General features: G+C 42.4%; 1 pseudogene; it reads left to right on the forward strand.

Moving 5' to 3' along the window:
• Positions 1-2,520: 2,520 nt before the first annotated feature.
• On the forward strand, positions 2,521-4,881 carry LOC147727562 (arf-GAP with coiled-coil, ANK repeat and PH domain-containing protein 2 pseudogene; annotated as a pseudogene).
• Positions 4,882-6,569: the final 1,688 nt, after the last annotated feature.

Below are 6,569 nucleotides of genomic sequence, written 5' to 3' on the forward strand. Positions count from 1 at the left end.
TGTAATCAAAGCTTCACGTTAGGGAGGGTAAAGAGTAGGAACAAAAATACAATGACAAACCCACACAGATTTATATTTACCTAGAATGGCGTGAAGACCAACCCTGGCCACGGGTCAGTTAAGGACAGAAATCCCCAAAAGTTGCAGTTGCCAGTAGGCCAGCAGGTGCAGATCAGAATCAGGACAGGGAAAACCAGATTTGGATCAGGACAGGACCACGTTAAGACCGGCACCCGCAATTCAGTTGGCAGAATGAACATCTTAGCAAAAGCAGCAGTGCAAGCTTCATGCATGGGGTATACAAAGAAGCCATTTTAATTCTAGTGCGCAGAAGCGAAAGTTTCCCTCCAAGCGAAAGATACATCATGTCACATGAGTATCACAGACGCATGCGCAGTAGAAAACCCCACGTAGCAGCAGCCTTTTTAGTGCAAGCAGATTATCGTTAGTAGAAACACATATGCAAGCTTCTTCTGGATACCCAAATCTTTGTGTGAAATGCGATGTTAATAAAACAAACATGTTGATTAATACATTAACGTTATGTCGAGAGGGCTGATAACAAGCAAGTCAAATTACATGCAAATCCTTGCTCCATCAATATCTATTGATTGTTGTTATGATTTGCATTTTACCTTTTGATTATTTGTTTTTCTTTATTTGCTGTATTATTGGTTTGTATAGTGTTTTTCATTTTCCAATATAAAATGGGGGATGTGTAGTATGTAAGTAATATTCATACTTGATGACACTATATCTTTAATGAATGTTTTATGTGTTAAGTTCTTATTCTCATTTGATGTGTTCTGGAATGGTTACGTTCCGTGGAATATTGCCTCAGACCTCGACATGTGTAGTCGTGGGTTTTCTCTCTCCTTCTCAAATAAAACCCCTAACTTTAATTTACAATATGCTAATTGGATCTCTAGTTCATTTTCTTACATTTAACTAAGAGATCCATTACTACATTGTGCTTCTCCAGACACTCTTAAAATATACTGCCCACCAGTATGGATGACATGTGATTCCTACACCTTGTAATCTTCATTGGCTTATGTGACATTCCCTGTAGACTGATTTACATATTTGCCTGATCGTTTGTCTCTGTATAATGTGTGTGTGATGTAAAGTACTGTGACACCCTATACTAATATGAGTAGAGATATACAACAAATGAAATGCATAAGAGAGAGTGGGTACGGAGAGATGAGGGGCACTGGAAGAGGGTTTTAGTGAGGAAGTCTGAGGAGGAGGTTAATAGGGTGCTACGGAGAGATGAGGGGCGCTGGTGGACAGTGGCAGTGAGGGAATCTGAGGAAGAGATCAATAGGGGGGGCTACAGAGAGATGAGGGGCGCTGGAGGAGGGTGACAGTGAAGGGATCCAAGGAGGAGGTCATGAGGGAGAGCCCGAGAAGTGTCACTTGCCCGATACTCTAACATCAGAAACATTCTCTTTCCATCAAGGGGACTTTACAAGAAAAAGAAAACTTTTTGAGAGTGAGAACATTTAGAAAGAGATTTGAAAGGAAAATAATGAGCTTTACTGGCCCTTCCTTGTAAGACTTAGGAGAGATAAAGGAGGGCCCTGAAGCAGGCCTGGCTAGACATATAAGTGACAAATCTGGCCCGCCGTGGCCCACCCGAATGCACACTTGGCCCACCCTAATAAAAATTCCTGGAGCTGGGCCTGGATAAAATTAAGATGTGTGCTTATGTGTTCCTTTGAATTTAATGTGATGTTCTCTGGTGATGTATTAGTCTATACTGCTGTTCCTCATGTACAAAACGTGGCCATGGACCCATACCTGCTGACTGCAGACCTCACTTACTCTTAATGGTTTCTCTTTCCAAGGCCCCCGGATGGAGCAAGTGTGAAAGAAAAAAATACATGTCCCTAAAGTAAAAACTGTCAATCAAGAGCTGTATTGATCTATTGATTTTCGGACATTATAAACATCTTGTTTTACAGAATCCACAGTCCTAATTAAGGCATCTGTGAGGTGTTAAAAAATCTGTAACACGTTCAATAGTATAGTAGTTTAGCAGACAGGTATCCCTTATTGGCAAAGACTCTGGGGAGCAGAAGTGTCTGTGCTTGCCTTCCTTTAAAATGGACCTTTGTGACCAGACAATGAAAAAAACATGTTTGCCTATGTATAGAAAAATTATTAAAGACCACTACCTCCAATGATAAATTGCCTTGTTGCTGATAATGCAAATACATTGGTGGAACCCTGCTGAGGACCACAATCTGATTCTATATTTTGTGTCTATGACGCTCAGACTCTTGCATTGTTGTCTGTTGTCTATGTCTATGTGCGTATCTAGGATACTGGAGTGTCTGCCAGCAGGGACCGTGCTCAGAAGTGGAGGAAGCGCCGAGGGCTGAGAGCTGCGCAACGGTGAGGCAGGCTGAAGAGTGACAGACTTCAACTGCTGTGCTCAGACCCCCTCATCTTGCTGCTGCCTCCTTATTCCTGCCCTCACCTTGATCGCCTGGGAGGGGCAGAGGCGACAGCATGAAGGCGGCCGTTGATTTCGAGGAGTGCTTGAAGGACTCTCCCCGTTTCAGAGCCGCTTTGAAGGAGGTTGAAGGTGATGTGACGGGACTGGAAGTGAAACTTGATAAGCTTGTTAAGCTATGTAGTGGCATGATTGATGCAGGCAAGGCCTTTTGTGCTGCCAACAAGCAATTTATGAATGGCATGCGGGACCTGGCACTGTATTCGAGCAAGGATGTGGTGATTGAGTCTAGCTTGACCAAGTTTTCAGACTGCCTCCAAGAAATGATCAATTATCACACAATCCTGTTTGACGAAGCTCAGAGATCCATTCAAACACAGCTCCAGATATTTATTCGGGACGATCTTCCAAAATTCAAAGATGCAAAGAAGCAGTTTGATAAGGTCAGTAAAGAAAAAGAAAACGCTCTAGTTAAACATGCCCAAGTTCAAAGAACAAAACTGCACGAGGTGGAGGAGGCAACAAACATCTTAATCGCAAAAAGAAAGTGCTTCCAGCACATAGCTTTGGACAACGTCCTTCAATTCAATGTTCTTCAGTCAAGGCGGAGGTCTGAAATTTTAAAATCGATGTTGTCCTTCATGAAGGCACATCTCGGCTTCTTCCACCAGGGCTACGATCTCTTCAGTGAACTTGAACCGCACATGGAAGAGCTTGGTTCACAGCTGGATCGGCTTGATGTGCATGCAGCAAAGCAGAAGAGGGACATGGAACAAAAACACTCCACTATTCAGCAGGAGGATTTCACCAACGATGATCTCGGACTTCAATACAATGTTGATACTGCTAATGGCATTGTGGTGGAAGGATACCTCTTTAAAAGGGCCTCTAATGCTTTTAAAGCTTGGAATAGGCGCTGGTTCTCAATACAAAACAACCAACTGGTATATCAGAAAAAAATGAAGGATAACCCCACAGTGGTTTTTGAAGATTTACGGCTCTGCACAGTTAAACACTTTGAAGACATAGAAAGACGTTTCTGCTTTGAAGTAGTCACACCAACAAAGAGCCGCATGCTACAGGCTGACTCAGAAAAGCTGCGACAGGCATGGATTAAAGCTGTCCAAACCGCCATTGCTGCAGCATATAGAGAAAAGAGTGATGAGACGGAGAAGCTGGATAAGAAATCTCCACCTTCCACAGGAAGTCTGGACTCTGGCAGCAATGTGCAAGAAAAATCAGTTAAAGGTGAAAGTGCCTTACAGCGGATCCAGTGTATCGCTGGAAACTCGGTCTGCTGCGATTGTGGTCTGGCGGATCCGCAATGGGCCAGCATCAACCTTGGAATCAACCTGTGCATTGAGTGTTCTGAGATACACAGGAGCCTTGGTGTGCACATTTCAAAAGTAAGGTCATTAACGTTAGATACATGGGAGCCTGAAGTACTAAAGCTGATGTGTGAACTGGGAAATCAAGTTTTTAATCGAATATATGAAGCTAAATTGAAAACCCTTGGAGTAAAGAAGCCATACAATGAAAGTCCAAGAGTGGAAAAGGAGGCATATATCAGAGCAAAGTACATGGAAAAGAGGTTTGTGAACCAGGACTGCGTTGCTTCACACCCTCCTGATGGACAGGAAAGGCCTTATTCCCAGTGCAAGGACGAAGACCTCAGCAGTTCTGAGAAGTCCCTGGCATCACAGGATCACTTCTCAACATCTGCCAGAAGTTCAGTGAAAAGCAATGCCAGTGTATTGCACTTCAGTTCAGAAGGCATTCGAGAACTTCTTGCCTCTTTTGTATCCTCAAAAAGTTTGCATCAACATGTCCCAGAAGTCGAGAAGCGAGATTCTTCAGTATTTCAGGATTCGAAAAAGTTTCATCCAGGGCTGTACCTTTATCGAGCTGCGCATGAGAGAAGCCTTCCTGATATGGCAGAAGCATTGGCACATGGCGCAGATGTTAACTGGGTGAATGCAGAGGACAACAACGCAACACCCCTCATTCAGGCTGTGCATGGGGGCTCTTTGGTCACTTGTGAGTTCCTGCTGCAGAATGGTGCCAATGTTAATCACATGGACCTGCATGGCAGAGGACCCCTGCATCATGCAACTGTTTTAGGGCACACCGGGCAAGTCTGCTTATTTCTGAAGCGTGGGGCAAATCAGCACACCAAAGATGAAGAAGGAAAATGCCCCTTGACTATTGCACTTGAAGCTGCAAATGCTGATATTGTAACCCTGTTGCGAGTGGCTAGAATGAATGAGGAGATGCGGGAATCTGAAGGACTGTATGGACAGCCAGGTGACGAGACCTACCAGGACGTAATCCGTGATTTTTCACACATGGCATCCAATAATCCTGAGAAATTAAACCGTTTCCAGATGTCCGATACATCAAAGTTTTCAAAGATGTAGAGGAGAAAAGTGCACCCTTGTCCTCATCCACACCTGGTGCTTCCTGAGTAAAGTGCCTGGTCCCTGGCTCATTGCCTGACTTGGGAACATTAGTTTAAGAACCGAACAGTCTGGAACCTCCAACAGCATTTGATTGACACCATGAATATAGGGTCCTTTATATACAGAAAGACACCACAGGGCACCAGAAATATGGATACCTCAGCAGCCAGTCTAGCAAAGTGCTCCTTGGTTTAAATATATCAAGTTACCACATGTTCCTACTGTCCATGTATTTCACCTTGTGGTACCTCAGCGGAAGGATACACAGATTTGAAGTCTTCTCATTGTAAATCCTAAGTGAAGCAGATGCCATGCTATGTAGTATATGCCAATTCTGGCGTCTGCTTTCCATGTAAAACACACACCAGTGCATGTTCTAAAATTGTTTATACTGTTATTCTAGATGGCAGCTTTTGAATATCTAATTGTAGTTTTCATGTCCTAGTCAACAATGACTAGCTTGCCATTTCATTTTCTTAGCTTCAATAATAGAGGTATCAGTTTTAAAAGATATATTTGGCACATGGTTAAATGGGCACCATGTAGCATTCTCGTTTATGAATTTATTTACCCATTTTTTAAATTCTTTAATATTGTGAACGGTATGCAAAGTACGAGGTTTTCAGAATCCTTGCTAGCACCTTACTTGGATATAATGAATGTAATTCTTGGAACCAAATCAAGAAATTGCCAGGTGCATGTATATCCAAATAGTGCAAATTCAATTGAGTCACTTATCAGGTGCACATACATTCTAGTTCATCTGTACAGTGCTCACACAGTGGGATTATTGCAACGTGCTCAATTTTTCCAAAAACATTGCACTCCATGCACCTTCTCTTGAAGCATCTCTAGTAGCAACAGCCTTTCTTCGTACCAATGTAATTTTGTTCGCCCATTAATGCAAGTCAAGTATTACACAAAAAAATGTAAATAAATTAGAACAGATTTTTACCATTTTTAAAAAGGTATAGCAATGTTCTTCCAACTCGAAGGGAAATGTTATGCAAACAAATGTATGTAAATAGTTTACTTCTTGAAGAGACCGAAATAAATAAAAACTTTTTGTTTTGAAAAATGAATTTCCAAAAATAATATTAATTTATTAAGTTCAAACTGGTAATTATGAGCCTTTAAGTGGTATACGATTTGCAAAGAGTGGCGAGTTTCCTGTTGATTTCTACACTTTTAAAGCACTTAGGCATAGTTAATTCACTGCATGAATTTGGGGGTGGTCAATATGCTACTCATTTACAAGAAAATGATGCAGCGTCGCGCCACCAGCCATTTTGCTGCGCAGAGCTGCATAATTTTCAAAGCATATGGATGCATTGTGTTGACAACAATGCAATGCATGCGTGTGCTTTCCCCTACGCTGGCACACAATTGGCTGCCATGTGCCAGCGCAGGCACCCGTGTGTCATTTTTCAGGGATGCCTGCATTGTGGGGATGATTGTTTTTGTGCAGGAAGCCCAAAAACAATCAGTGATGACATGTCCTCTTTCTATGCATGCTGTAGAATACAGCATGCATAGAAAGAGAAAAGAACGAGGAGAAATAAAAGTATTTCTCCTCTTGCACCACTCCTACCCCTTACCTAGTGAGGCATAGGATTCTGACGCATTCCCAGCTTTTCAAAACATTG

The sequence above is a fragment of the Lissotriton vulgaris genome, chromosome 3_1 (genome assembly GCF_964263255.1).
Source record: "Lissotriton vulgaris chromosome 3_1, aLisVul1.2, whole genome shotgun sequence".
NCBI lineage: Eukaryota > Metazoa > Chordata > Amphibia > Caudata > Salamandridae > Lissotriton > Lissotriton vulgaris.